We start from the raw sequence: 15624 nt of genomic DNA, 5'->3' as shown, positions 1-15624 counted from the left end.
TGGCAGTAAATTTTTACGCTTCTGGCACGCTTCGTCTCGTACTCTTTTTTCCCCCTCTTAACAAAACCCTTAGTCCCCCTTGGCTGAATTCTAAATTTCTCGCAGTCCTCAGGTTTCCTGATTTTTCTGGCCAATTTATATAACTCTTCCTTGGATTTAACACTATCCTTAATTTCCCTTGTTAGCCACGGTTGCGCCATCTTCCCCGTTGTATTTTTACTCCAGACAGGGATGTACAATTGTTGAAGTTCATCCATGTGGTCTTTAAATGTTTGCCATTGCCTATCCACCGTCAACCCTTTAAGTATCATTTGCCAGTCTATTCTAGCTAATTCACGCCTCATACCATCGACATTACCTTTCCTAAAGTTCAGGTCCCTAGTTTCTGAATTAACTGTGTCACTCTCCATCTTATAAAGAATTCTACCATGTTATGGTCACTCTTCCCCAAGGGGCCTCGCACAACAAGATTGCCAATTAGTCCCTTCTCATTGCACATCGCCTAGTCCACGATGGCCAGCTCTCGCGGTGGTTCCTCGACATATTGGTCTGGAAGACCATCCCTAATATACTCCAGGAAATCGCCCTCCACCGCATTGCTACCAGTTTGGTCAGCCCAATCAATATATAGATTACAGTCGCCCATGGTAACTGCTGTACCTTTATTGCACACATCCCTTATTTCTTGTTTGATGCTGTCCCCAACCTCACTACTACTGTTTGGAGGCCTGTACACAATTCCCACTAGCGTTTTCTGCCATTTTGTATTCTGCAGCTCCCCCCATACCACTTCCAAATCATCCAAGCTAATGTCCCTCCTTATCATTTCATTAATTTCCTCTTTAACCAGCAACGCCACCCTGCCTCCTTTTCCTTTCTGTCTATCCTTCACAAGCATCTTATCTACCTGCCCTGCTACCGTCAAGGATTCTGTGGACATGCACTCCAAGGTCATTTGCACCTCTACACTCATCAGTGGCCTCACATTTAATGTTTATTCGCTTTCCCTATAAGCACTCCCCAAATGCATTATCGAACACTTCTCCGGGTTGAATTCCATTAAACCCCTGACCAGTTCTTTGATATCTACCTGCAAAGTACAGCTTTCTTCCTCATTATCAAGCATACCTGGTTGACCAATCTTTTAGTCACCTGCGCTATTTTGTATTTAGTAGCTCGGTGTCAAATTTGTATCGCATAATACTCTTGTGAAGCGCCTTGGACGTTTCGCTAATTTCAAGGTGCTAATTATATATAAGTTGTTGTTGTTTAAAATGTGTGTTACATAACGTTATATAGAGATTGCATCACAGAAAGAGACAATTGTACCTAACTGGTGTTGCTAGAGTTAATGCTGCACACTACCCTACTTCACTTGATCCTATCAGCATATTGTTCTATTGCTTTCTCAGTCATGTGCTTTGGTAATTTCCCTTTAAAATGAATCTGTGCTATTCGCCTCAACTGCTGCTCAAATACCTTCATAATGTTAAAAATATATCTCACTTGTTTTTCGAGAAAGAAGCTCCCCAGACTGTTCAGTTTTTCCCGAAATGTAAATTCTTTCAGTTCTAACCGAAATCTTTCCTTCTTTGCTGCGAGATTCTGCGATTCTTTGATTTCATTTTCACATCGTCTGGGTGATCCAATCGGGCAAGCATGCAGGCGGTCTCTCTGATAAATTGCACCGACGATTCGACTATTAAAGCAGCTCTACTGTGTAGCTGCTATGGCCGAGTGGTTAAGGCGTTGGACTTGAAATCCAGTGGGGATTTCCCTGCCCAGGTTCGAGCCCTGCCCGCAGCGATTCTGCAAGTGCTCTTTTTTATCGACACACGGGGATCTCATTGGAATCTGATTACAATTCCCTCCACTGCCCTTTGTTACACTGATTGACGCGAAGCTATTGTTCGAACTGGAAACATTAATAGTTTATCGGTATTAATTGTTGGTTTGTTGGACACTAGCTGCAAAAATCAGTGAGCAATATAGACAGTATAAAAAAATGCCTTTTAATAAAGTCAAGTGCATTGTTTGGGAGGAACTCACCTTTAGTTAATGAGTGCGAACGAGGTTTGGTTTTCTGAAGATGAACAAGTTTTGCCATTTGACCAAGGCAGCGTTTGACGTTGCAATTTTCTGATAACATCAGTGTTTGCATCAACGTAGATGGCTTATCCATTAAGCGACGTGGCCCCTGCAGTTTGCAGCAGAATAATGTACAGCAAAATTCTAATGGGTCAAAGTGTAATAGAAAGGCAAGCATGAAATCTCGGTGCCGCAATGCAAGGAGTATTCGGAACCCAGGACAGGGCTCTGAGCTAGTTAGAGTGGTTGACAGCTCAGATCACAGGACCCCAAAAATACAAAAGGCAGGAGGCAACAGAGCAGAGTAGCACTGGGGAAAGTGTAAACGACAAGGTGATAGGAAGAGACAATATGTATGAATATAAAGAGGCTGCAGGAGGGGTCAAAACTAAAAATCCTGGTTTAAAAACTAGTACTAAAACACTCTACCTAACCGCACGCAGCTTTTGAAATAAAGTAAATGATTTGACGGCACAACTCATCATAAATGGGTATGATTTGTTGGCCATTACAGAAACATTGCAGGTTGGCCAGAACAGGGAATTAAACATACAGCGGTATCTGACAATTCGGAAGGATAGACAAGAAGGGAAAGGAGGTGGGGTAGCTCTGTTAATAAAGGATGTTATCAGGGCAGGTGTGAGAGACGATATTGGCTCTAATTAACAAAATATTGAATCATTGTGGGTAGATATTAGAGATAGTAAGGGGAAAAAGGCACTGGTGGGCGTAGTTTATAGGCCCCCAAATAATACCTTCACGATGGGGCGGGCAATAACCAAGGGAATAATGGAGGCATGTGAAAAAGGAACGGCAGTAATCATGGGGGATTTTAACCTACATTTCGATTGGTCAAATCAAATCGCACTGCGTAGCCTTGAGGAGGAATTCATAGAATGCATACGGGATTGTTTCTTAGAACATTATCTTACAGAACGTAAAGGGAAGCAAGCTATCTTAGATCTGGTCCTGTGTAATGAGGCAGGAATAATAAACGATCTCCCAGTACAAGATCCTCTCGGAATGAGTGATCACAGTATGGTTGAATTTGTAATACAGTTTGAGGGTGAGGAAGTAGTGTCTCAAACGAGCGTACTATGCTTAACCAAAAGTGACTACAGTGGGATGAGGGCAGAGTTGGCTGAAGTAGACTGGAACACAGACTAAACGGTGGCACAATTGAGGAACAGTGGAGGAATTTTATGGAGCTCTTTCATAGTGCTCAACAAAAATATATTCCAGTGAAAAAGAAGGGCGGTAAGAGAAGGGATAACCAGCCGTGGATAACCAAGGAAATAAAGGAGAGTGTCAAAATAAAAACCAATGCGTAAAAGGTGGCTAAGGTTAGATGGAAATTGATAGGTTGGGAACATTTTAAACGACAGCAAAGAATGACGAAGAAAGCAATAAAGAAAGGAAAGCTAGATTACGAAGGTAAACTTGCACAAAACATAAAAATAGTTAGTAAAAGCTTTTACCGATATATAAAACGGAAAAGAGTGACTACAGTAAATGCTGGTGCCTGAGAAGGTGCGAAGGGGGATTTAGTAATGGGACATGTGGAAATGCCTGAGACCTCAAACAATTATTTTGCTTCGGTCTTCACAGTGGAACACACAAAAACCATGCCAAAAATTGCTGGTCACGGGAATGTGGGAAGGAAGGACCTTGAGATAATCACTATCACTAGGGGGCTAGTGCTGGACAGGTTAATAGGACTCAAGGTAGACAAGTCCCCTGATTCTGATGAAATTCAACCCAGGGTATTAAAAGAGATGGCGGACGTTCTAGCAGATGCATTCGTTATAATCTACCAAAATTCTCTGGACTCTAGGGAGGTACCAGTGAATTAAAAAGCAGCAAATGTAACGCCTCTGTTTAAAAAAGGGGGCAGACAAAAGGCAGGTAACAATAGGCCGGTTAGTTTACATCTGTAGTGGGGAAAATGCTTGAAGCTATCATGAAGGAAGAAATAGCGGGAACCGAGATAGGAACAGTGCAATCAAGCAGACGCAACATGGATTCAGGAAGACAAAAGCATGTTTAAATAATTTTACTGGAATTCTTTGAGGATATAACGGGCATGGTGGATAGAGGTGTACCGACGGATGTGGTGTATTTAGATTACCAAAAGGCTTTCGATAAGGTGCCACACAAAAGGTTACTGCAGAAGATAAAGATACCTGGAGTCATAGGAAATCTATTAGCATGGATAGAGAATTGGCTAACGAACAGAAAGCAGAAAGTCTGGATAAATGGGTCCTTTTCGGGTTGGAAATCGGTGGTTAGTGGTGTGCCACAAGGATCGGAGCTGGGTCCACAACTGTTTACAATATACATAGATGACCTGGAAGAGGGGACAGAGTGTCGTGCAACAAAATTTGCAGATGACACAAAGATTACTGGGAAAGAGGATTGTGTAGAGGACACAGAGAGGCTGCAAAGAGATTTAGATCGGTTAAGCGAATGGGCTAAGTTTTGGCAGATGGAATACAATGTCAGAAAATGTGAGGTCATCCACCTTGGGGAAAAACAACAGTAAAAAGGAATATTATTTGAATGGGGAGAAATTACAACATGCTGAGGTGCAGAGGGACCTGGGGGTCCTTGTGCATGAATCCCAAAATGTTAGTTTGCAGGTGCAGCAATAATCAGGAAGGCGAATGGAATGTTGGCCTTCATTGTGAGAGGGATGGAATAGAAAAGCAGGGAGGTCCTGTTGTAACTGTATAGGGCATTGTTGAGGACGCACCTGGAGTACTCCGTGCAATTTTGATCACCTTTCCTTAGGAAGGATATACTTGCTTTGAAGGGTGTACAGAGACGATTTAATAGGCTGATTCCGGAGATGAGGGGGTTACCTTATTAAGATAGATTGCGTCGACTGGGTCTTTACTCGTTGGAGTTCAGAAGGATGAGGGGTGATCTGAAAGAAACATTTAAACGAATGAAAGGGAGAGACAAGATAGAGGCAGAAAGGTTGTTTCCACTGGTCGGGGAGACTAGAACTAGGGGCACAGCCTCAAAATAAGGGGGAGCCAATTTAAAACCGAGTTGAGAAGGAATTTCTTCTCCCAGAGGGTTGTGAATCTGTGCACTTCTCTGCCCAAGGAAGCAGTTGAGGTTCGCTAATTGAATGTATTCAAATCACAGATAGATACATTTTTAACGAATAAGGGAATTAGCGGTTACGGGGAGCGGGCGAGTCCGTGGAGCTGAGTCCTCGGCCAGATCAGCCATGATCTTGTTGAATGGTGGATCAGGCTCAAGGGGCTAGATGGCCTACTCCTGTTCCGAATTCTTATGTTCTTATAATGAGGGATTATGCAGTAGAATTGTATTTAGATCAGTTCCATACTTTGCACTACAAACCAATCAGCGGCAGTGAGCCTTTCACTGATTGAAATACGAGAAGTCACAAATCCCCGGATAATATGGAATTATTCATTTAATGCTGGAAACACTCCTCAGGGCCACCAGCTCTCGGCAGAACTAATGTTTTCCAGCATTGCTTCAATGTATTACAGGTTTGGTGTGAGTTTCGTCCCTGAATGTTTAAGCTGCTCTAAAATACTTGCAGGCCAACCGCACCACCAAAAATAAAATAAATGGCCCGTAGTGGGTTCGAACTCGCCAATTTGGCGTTAGTAAGACCAAGCGCTAACCAAGTGAGGCAATCGGCCTTAATGCCATGTACTTTCTTATGGCACTTTTACATTAAAATAATAGCATTCCTATAGCGACTTTTACCTCAGCACTTCCCAAAGCAGTTCAGATCAAATTAATTACTTTTAAGATGTGATCACTTTGTAGTGTAGGAAATGCAAAAATGTACAGCATGGAAGGAGGCCATTTCAGCCAATAGTGCCCGAGGAGGCCGATAAAGAGCTTTCCAGCCTAATTCCCACTTCCCAGCTCTAAGTCCGTCCTACGGGTTCCAGCAATTTAAGTGGAATTCAAGTATTTTTAAAATGTGTGAGGGTTTCTGCCGCATTGAGACATTGAGTTTCCGACTACCATGACGCCTTGGGTAAAGACATTTATCCTCACAGCTCGTCTAACCCTCCCCCTAATTCATCATCATAGACAGTCCCTCGGAATCGAGGAAGACTTGCTTCCACTCTTAGCATGTGTTCTTCGATGGCTGTACAGTTCAATACGGGAACCACACTCTCTGACACAGGTCAGACAGACCGTCGTTGAGGCAAAGGATGGGCAGGGAGCCTGGTTTGCCGCAGCTCCTTCCGCTGCCTGCACCTGATTTCTCCATGCTCTCGGCGACGATACTCGATGAGTTCAGCACGCACCCCCATGCACTTCCTCCACTTAGGGCGATCTATGGCCAAGGACTCCCAGTTCACAGTGGGGATGTCACACTTTATCAGGGAGGCTTTAAGGGTGTCTTTTTAACGTTTCCTCTGTCTGCCTTTGGCTCATTTGCCGTGGACGAGTTCCAAGAAGAGCGCTTGCTCTGGCAGTCTCGTGTGTGGCATATGGCCTGCCCAGCGGAGCTGATCAAGTGTGGTAAGTGGTGCAATGCTGGGGATGATGTCTTGGACGAGGACGCGAATGTTTGCGCGTCTGTCCTGCCAGGGGATTTGCAGGATCTTGAGGAGACATCGCTGGTGGCATTTTTCCAGCGACTTGAGGTGTTTACTGTACATAGTCCACGTCCCTGAGCCACACAGGAGGGCGGGTATTACTACAGCCTTGGAGACCATGAGCTTGGTGACAGTTTTGAGGGAATCATCTTCAAACACTCTTTCCCTCAGGCGGCCGAAGGCTGCACTGGCGTACTGCAGGCGGTGTTGGATCTCGTCATCAATGCCTGCTCTTGTTGATAGGAGGCGCCCGAGATAGGGGAATTGGTCCACCCCGAAATTAGTTTAAATCTATTCCCCCTGGTTGTTGACCACTCTGCAAACGGAAACAGGACCTTCCTTCCAACTCTATCTAGGGCCGTCATAAAGTTATGCACCTCAATATAGTCTCCCCTCAGCCTCCTCTGGTCCAAAGAAAACAGACTCAGCATTTCCAATCTTTCCTCGTCACCAAAATTCTCCATTCCAGGCAACTTTTTTTGTAAATCTCCTCAGTACCCTTTCCAGCGTAATCACATCTTTTTTTTGAAATGTGGTGACCAGAACTGCACACAGTACTCCAGCAGCGGCCTAACCAATGTTTTATACAGTCAAGTGCAATGTCTTTGCTGTAACTAGCAGAGTTACGGACCGAGAGCTGGTAAGTGGGATTCGGCTGGATTACCTTTTGTTGGCTGGCGCAGATACGATGGTAAGTACTGCAGGGATTCCAATACGGCCAAGTTGATCTCGTGGACTAATTTGATCGCGTCGATGGAGAGGAATTTTAACAGATTTTTTTCCCATAATTAGCCTGGGGGATTTTTTTGCTTTTTTGCTTCTCCCATGCGTTCGCATGGCTCGGGTTGGGGTGGTGTGTATAATTTTTCGGTGCAAGGGTTGTAGAAGTTGTGTGGGGCGGACTTATTGGGCTGGGCGTTCTTTATCTTTCCGCCATTGTCATACTTCACAGGTTCATATATAGCCTTCAGGGTTGTTGATCAAAGGGCCCTGTGGCTTTTTGTCGGCTGGCATGTATACTATGGGCCGAATTGGCCTCCTTCAGCGCTGTGGATTTCTAGATTTCTATGTACTTTCACAGCCCCAGACTATTCCTTCACAGAGCCTGACAGCTGCAACACATATTCAGACGGCTCTTTCACAGTCCCAGACTCGACCTTCACAGATTCACAATCTTCCGACACAGTACCACAATCTACCTTCACAGATCCAAACTTTTCCTGCACCGACCCAGACAGCGGCTAAACAGACCCAGGCAGCTCCCGTACAGAGGGGTAGTGATCCTACACTGAGTCAGACATTACGGCACAGATCCATACACACTTGTGCAGATAGGCAAAGCGCATACACAGCATCAAAATGCTTGTGTACAGACTGAGACAGTTCTTTTCAGAGACCCAGCATCACCTACACAGGAGCAAACATGTCCTCATCAGCTGCAGACTATACCAACACATTTCCAGAGAGCTTCGACAGAGACACTGACATTTCCTTCGTGAAAGTAGGCAGCTCCTGTACAGAACCAGGCAGGTGCTACACTGAATCAGGGATTAACAGCACAGGGATAAACCTTCCTACACAAACCCATACAGCTCCGTTCAAAGACATTTGGACCTCCGAGACAGATTAAGTCCCTCTTACATAGACATAGACAGCTCTACCCTGGCCAAGGCATCACCAACACAGATCCAAGAACTCCTACACAGATATAAGCAGTTCTTGCACGGGCGCAGACTGTTCCGACAAAGGACCAGACTGCTCGTTCACCGAGCCAGACACCTCGCTTCGGAGATGCAGACATTTCATTTAAAGATAAAGACAGCACCGGTACTGAATCAAAAAGCTCAATGCAGAACCACACTGACCCAGGGAGATCAACCAGAGACAGACACACTCCATCACAGATGCAGACTCTCCGGCACAAAAAGAGACAACTCTTGCAGAGACCCAGTCAGCTCCAAACCTGACACATGGAGCTGCAACACAAAGCCCAACGCTCCTACACAAACCCGGACAACACTTAAACAGACACATTCAGCTCAAATTCTGACACAGGCAGCTGCAACACAGACCCAGACAGCACCTAAAGAGACCCAGAAACTATTACACAGAAACAGAAGGCTCTTACAGTGCCTTCCTACCTATACTCAGAGAGCTTGTCATTGAATCCAATGCATAAAGCTGCAGATAACTGAATTAAATAGGCTAACAAAGGACAGCATAGCGTATACAGCCTTTCTCGAATATTCTGGAGTCTTTTTTCATTTAAATCTATCAGCATAGCCATCTATTCCTTTCTACCTCATATGCTTGTATAGCTTCTCCGTAAATGTATCTATAGTATTCGCTTGAACCACTCCTACGCTTCTGAGTTCCACATTCTCATCACTCTTTCCAGAAAGAAGTTGCTTCTGAATTCTCGATTTGATTTCTGGATTTCTTGATGACTATCTTATATTGGTGGCCTCCAGTTATGCTCTTCCCCACATGTGAAAACATTCTCTCTGTAAACACTCCATCAAAATCTTTCATAATTTTAAATAAATCTATTAGGTCACCCCTATAGATCAATCTTCAAGAGAAAAGAGACCCAGCTTGTTCAGTATTTCCACTTATGAATAACCTCCCATTTCTGGTAGCATCCGTGTAAATCTTCTCTGCACCCTCCCAAATGCCTCTATATCATCTTTGTAATAGGATGACCAGAACTGCATACAGTTCTCTAAGTGTGGTCTAACCCAGGTTCAATACAGGTTTAGCATAACCTTCATATTTTGCAATTTTATAACACTAGAAATAACCTCCACTGCTTAGTTACCTTTATTTTGTCTTGATAAACTCTGTGACAATTTTTGTGATTTGTGTAGTTGTACTCAGAGATCCTATTGTTCCTCTACCCCACCGAGAGTCGTTTGTGCCAAGTAATTAGTGACCTCCATATTCTTCCTACCAAAATGTAATACCTCACATGTGTGTGTGTGGAACTTAATTGAAAATTATATGCCCATTCTGCGTGTTATTAATGTTGTCCTTAATTTGTTGCAGTCCTCCTCATTATAAATTTCCTCCAATTTGGTATCATTGGCAAATTTGGAAATTCTGTTTTTAGTTCCAAATTCTAAATCGTTAATATAATTGTGAACAATAGTGGTTCCGGCATTGATCCTTTTGGAACACCACTACCCATCTTCTGCCAATGTGAATATCTGCCTTTTACCTCCAATCTCTGATTTCAGTCTTGAAGCTAGCTCGCTATGCATTCTGCTGCTTATACCCTGACGTTGCTCAGCAGGCTATTATTGGGTATCATAGCGAGGGTCTTTTGAAAATCTAGATACCTTATACTTATTGCATGATCAATGTCTACCCTCTCTTTTACCTCTTCAAACATTATGAGTTTGGTCCAGCAGTACTTTCCCTATTGAAATCCATGCTGATTATTCATTTTTATACTTTTGGTTTCTAGATGTTCTTCTATTTTCTCCATTAGTAAGGGTTCCATTATTTTCCCTATATAAGTGACAATCATACCCCTTGACCAACGAGCTGATTAGCTGAGACAAGCAGGGAGTACATCATTTAATTCCCGCCGAAAGCAATTCAGCCATTCCCGCTTTCTATTGTGTAATACAGCGACATCAAGTTGTTGTACTGTCAGTCTTGGATCAGTCTTTATCTGTTTGAAAGACTTGCGATCTCAGTGCTGCTTCATTCAGTGTGTGTTTAAAAAAAATGCGACGTGCTAGCTGCCGTGGCTGGGTGGTTAAATCTTTGGATTAGGAATGTAATCGAATTGCTTCTGAGCAAGTTCGAGCCCTGTTCACAATGAATCAGTAGCTGTCGGCATTCGCACGTAATCGGCTCTGTTTGGAGGTCATTTGAGGTGTAATTGTTTTGAATTATTTTGCAGCAACTTTTCGGCCACCTGTTCCGTCACGCTCACCCAATCATCCACTCGTGCGTGTCCAGAGGATTGGGACATTTCTATAATCCAGCAAAGAATGACTAAAAATATGGTTAAAAAAAGGGTAGATTATGAATGTTAACTTGAACGGAATATAAAAACAGATAGTAAGAGTTTCTACAGGTATGTAAAAAGGAAAAGAGTGGCTAAAGTAAATGTTAGTCTCGTGGAGGATGTGACTGGGGCATTAATAATCGAGAACAGGGAAATGGCAGAGACTTTGGACAAATATTTTGTTTCAGTTCTCATGGTAGAAGTCAGTAAAAACATTTAAATAGTGGATAAATATTGAGGGAGGAAATTAATACTATCATTATCACTAATGAAGTAGTATGAGGTAAAATAATGGGACTAAAGGAGGACAAGTCCCTGGACCTGATGGCTTATATCCAATGGATGCATTGGTTGTATCCACAGGATATAAGCCATCAGGTCCAGCGGTCCTATGGAGGAGTTGCTTCCACTCCCAAAGTGAATTCTTTGATGGCTGAGCAGTCCGATACGAGAGCCACAGACCATTTCACAGGTGGGACAGACATTCGTCAGGGGAAGGGGTCGGTTGGGCTGGTTTGCCGCATGCTCCTTCTGCTGCGTGCGCCTTGGCTCTTCATGCTCCTTGCATCGAGCCTCAAAGAGCTCAACGCCCTCCCGGATGGATTTTCTCCACCTCGGGCGATCTGCGGCCAGGGTCTCACAGGTGTCAGTGGTGATGTCGCACTTTCCCAGCGAGGCTTTGAGGGTGTCCTTATAACGTTTACACTTTCCTCCTTTGGCTCGTCTACCATGAAGGAGTTCCGCATAAAGCATTGCTTATGGAGTCTCACATCTGGCATGCGTACTATGTGGCCTGCCCAGCGAAGCTGATCGAGTGTGGTCAGTGCTTCAATACTGGGGATGTTACCCTGGTCGAGGACACTGATGTTGATGCGTCTGTCCTCCCAGGAGATTTGCAGGATCTTGCGGAGACATCGTTGGTGATATATCTCCAGCGACCTGAGGTGCCTTCTGCACATCGTCCATGCCTCAGACCCATACAGAAGGGCGGGTACTATTTCTGCCCTGTAGACCATGAGTTAGGTGGTAGATTTGAGGGCCTGGTCTGCAAACAGTCTTTTCCGCAGGAGGCCGAAAGCTGCACTGGAGCACTGGAGGAGATGCTGAATCTCCACATAAATTTCTGCCTTTGTTGACAAGAGGCACCCCCTCATTTCCAATGGAATTCTTCCAGTCACACAACCTTCGTTCAATCAAAAAATATCTAGATTATGAATCAATTATTTATTTATTTAAAACAAATCAAATTCATTTTTTTTTAAATAAAAATTAAATGTATTTATTTCCTTAAGTTGTTTAGTATACATATATTTTTAAATTGGCTTTCAGTGGGCTGGTTTTACGTACCTACCTCTTTCCTGTCTGTCGATCACCTGTGGCTTCAATAACCGTTTCTGCCAAGCGTGGTCCTGAGCCCCACTGCACAATTGCCTTCAGGGATGATAGAAATCTCACTTTATTCTTTTAAAAGGGAACTGCGGTCAGTCAAAGGTCATTCTGCATCTGGGTAAAAGGGATGTCCTTGTAGTCCCCGATCATTCTGTATCTGTTTAAAAGGGTTGGTTGTCAGTTCCGGTTCATAATCTTTCCCTTTAAAACGGATTTTCTAATAAACCCGGGTCATCCTGTATAGTTTGAGAAGGAGTATGATTTCAGCTGCAATGACCGAATTGTTAAACTGTTGTGTTGCAATTTACATCGGGGTTGCCTGCGCCGGGTTTGCACCCAGATTGCCGTGCATCTGTTCATTTACTCGAAATATGCTCATCTTTTCCTAAATCCACTCCTTGATTTTGCTCGCAATATGCACAATAACACATTGGATGATGGTGGCAGCGGCCGCGTGGTCTAATGGATACGGCTTCTGACTTCGATTATAACCGCGAACTTATCAAAACATTGCAGATTCGTATCTTGCCGCGGTCAATTAACTCGCTGCCTGAAATTTTATATTTGTTGCGATTCTGCCGAAAAAACAACCATCTCTTCGAGTCACTCACCTGAAGTAAAGAAAGGCTGTTTGCTTTAAGAATCTAATGGCACGTGTTCATCATTGTCGATCTGCATGCACGGGCAGAGCAAGCTGTGATGTGGACTTTCTTGCACATTATTTCTGTTGGGTTACAAAAAGCAGGAGATTAAAGGCTGACGCTTGGCTGAATAAAAGACGAGGTGGCCGAGAAATTAAGGCGATGGACTACTAATCAATTTTGTTCTGCACGCATGAGTTCGAATCCCATCCTCGTCGTATTTGTGTTCAGCTTTGACTCCCCTGGTCACTTTGTCAATCACATTAACCTCATCGCTGAATTTCCCTTTCACTGACAAGGATGCTGCACTTTGCTCATGTCATGTCTCAAATTAATAATATATTCGTCAAATGGATAACATTTGTCGGACTGCGGAGAGTGAGACCAATTAGATCGGTCTCTGAGTGACAGCACAAGCACGATGGACCTTTTCTCACGACCGTCAGAATCTGAGAGCTGCACTCTTCACTGTCGGCGGCTCGTTGGTCTCGGGGTATGATTCCCGCTTAGGAATGATCACATTTGAAATGCGAGAGGTCTCGGGCCAAATCCTGAACGAGCGCCGCCATTTTTTATTCAAAATTCCGCGCCTCACAGCCGCTTGACATGTGAGAAAGCAGATATATTTCACATTAAAACGTGTGATTTTGCGGCGATTGTTCGCACAGCGTCCAAATCCCAGAGCAAAGTGAAACTCACACAACTGAGTAAAGTTAAAATATCTCAGAGGTACTCGGCTCTGTGACTCGTTGGATAACCGAAAGCCTAGTTGCATGTATCCGGCCGATACTTGATCAGTATATCTTCCTGTCTGTACGCATAAGTTCACCTCAATTGGGATAAGCATACATTCAGCGTCAATCTCCACCTCTGCCCTGAATATGAGTGCGTCCTGTTTCTCTGGAGCTGAAAAGATGAGAGAAGCTGCCTTTTGAATTCGTCCCTTGGCTGCCGAATTCAAAGCATACAGGAAATCAATCCGGGCTGGCAAAGCTGCCTGGTCTGATTAAAAGGCGATGACACCCTATATTGTAGGCATGTTCTCGTCTTCTGGCCTCAACATTAGGTTCAACGTATCGGATGATAAGCACCGCTCCCATTGTCTGGTAATAGTTCTGCTTTTCCCAGTAACACCTCCTCTGGACCATCCTTTGTTACGTTATTGCCCGATTACCACCCACTTTGCCTTTCTCCATTGTGCCATGTATTATTTATATCACTCCTGCGTTCCGCTGTATCACAGACGTTCCCATTTGATCTTTCTCCCTGCGTATTTTTTCCAGGCGCTGTTTTTGTTGAAAACATCTGTAATCTTTAACTTTTTCCTGAAATATCGGAATGATTATCCGACAGAACGTGAAATCGGATTCTTCCTCCACAAAATCTGCACCACCTGCCGAGTTTTACATATTTATCTGTTTTTATTCATTATATTTCTGTGTCCCTTTTAAGGGGATTTGCTGTCTGTCCGAGATCATTCTCTGTCTCTTTAAAATGGTGTGCTATCAGACCCTCATCATTCTGTGTCTGTTTCAAAGGGATGTGCTGTCTGTCCCAGATTTCCAATTTCCAATTTCAAAACCTGCCTTTGGAGGTTAACGAATTTTAGTTTGCTTGTGTTTTTGTGTAAACTAGAGAGTGTGCAAACGTGCTGTGCGATCTTGCTGTCATGTGAGAAAAATGCATTACATGCAACTTGAAACCGTACCGATTTGATTGATCACTCCTTCGTGGACTCTCTGACGGTTGAAGAATCTGCTGTGGGATTTTGCTATTCCACATCTGAAAGAAGGGAAAATACACAAGTTAGAAATATAGCGATTTTAGGCAGGGCTTGCGTGTGGGCTGTGTGACATGACGACATCCTCCATCCTTATTTGCAAATTCAAATCAAATCAAACCAATACAAGACATGACTGACTGACTGACTTTATTTATACATGTATATATATATATATGTGTATATTTATATATAATCCCAAATTTTTAACTTGCAAAATAAATATGCTTTTTCTGTTCTGCCTGCGCTGCGCTCTCTTACATTTGACCTCTTTCACAGCACAAGCAGCTGCTGTCAGATCCAGCGGAAAGACACACTCGACTTTAAAAGATCGCCCTTGTAGCCCACGTCTTCCCTCATGGCTTGTCTTCCACCATGGGCTTACTGTGTTTGGGGAGTTATTGACTGCGCCTCTCATTTCCCAATGGAATTCCTATAGTTACACAGCCTTCGTTCAATAAAAAAATACATAGATTATGAATCAATTATTTATTTCATTAAAACAACTCAAATTCAATTTTTTTTAAATACAATTTAAATGCATTTATTTTCTTAAAATGTTAAATATTTATATATTTCAGACTAGGCTGGTTTGGCCTCCCTCCCTCCTTCCTGCCTGTCTATCACCTGTGGCTTCAAGAACAGTCTCTGCGCCGCGTGGTCCTGAGCCCCACTGCACAATTGCCTTCAGGGATGATCGAAATCTCACTTTATTCTTTTAAAAGTGAACTGCTGTCAGTCAAGGGTCATTCTGCATCTGGGTAAAAGGGATGTCCTTGCAATCCCGGATCATTCTGTGTCTGTTTAAATGGGCTGGTTGTCATTTCCGGTTCATAATCTTTCCCTTTAAAACGGATTTTCTCATAAACCCGGCTCATCCTGTATTGTTTGAGAAGGAGTATGATTTCAGCTGCAATGACCGAATTGTTAAACTATAGTGTTCCAATTTACAGTGGGGTTGCCTGCGCCGGTGCGCACCCAGATAGCAGTGCATCTGTTCATTCACTCGAAATATGCTCATCTTTTCCTAAATCCACTCCTTGATATTGCAGTTGCCCCGAATTTGCTCGTGATATACACAACAACACAATGATTAGCGCTGGCAGC

The 15624-nt window shown here is 43.6% G+C and overlaps 1 non-coding gene across 1 annotated transcript; it reads left to right on the top strand.

The window, feature by feature from the left end:
* The first annotated feature begins 1723 nt into the window (after positions 1–1723).
* Positions 1724–1806, top strand: trnas-uga (transfer RNA serine (anticodon UGA)). Its single transcript has one exon. It is a non-coding gene; the product is annotated as a tRNA-Ser (tRNA).
* The last annotated feature ends 13818 nt before the right edge of the window (positions 1807–15624 follow it).

Source organism: Pristiophorus japonicus, unplaced genomic scaffold, assembly GCF_044704955.1.
Source record: "Pristiophorus japonicus isolate sPriJap1 unplaced genomic scaffold, sPriJap1.hap1 HAP1_SCAFFOLD_33, whole genome shotgun sequence".
NCBI classification, from domain to species: Eukaryota; Metazoa; Chordata; class Chondrichthyes; family Pristiophoridae; genus Pristiophorus; species Pristiophorus japonicus.
The sequence above is the reverse complement of the archived record's forward strand: the minus strand, read 5'-3'. Positions and strand labels throughout refer to the sequence as shown.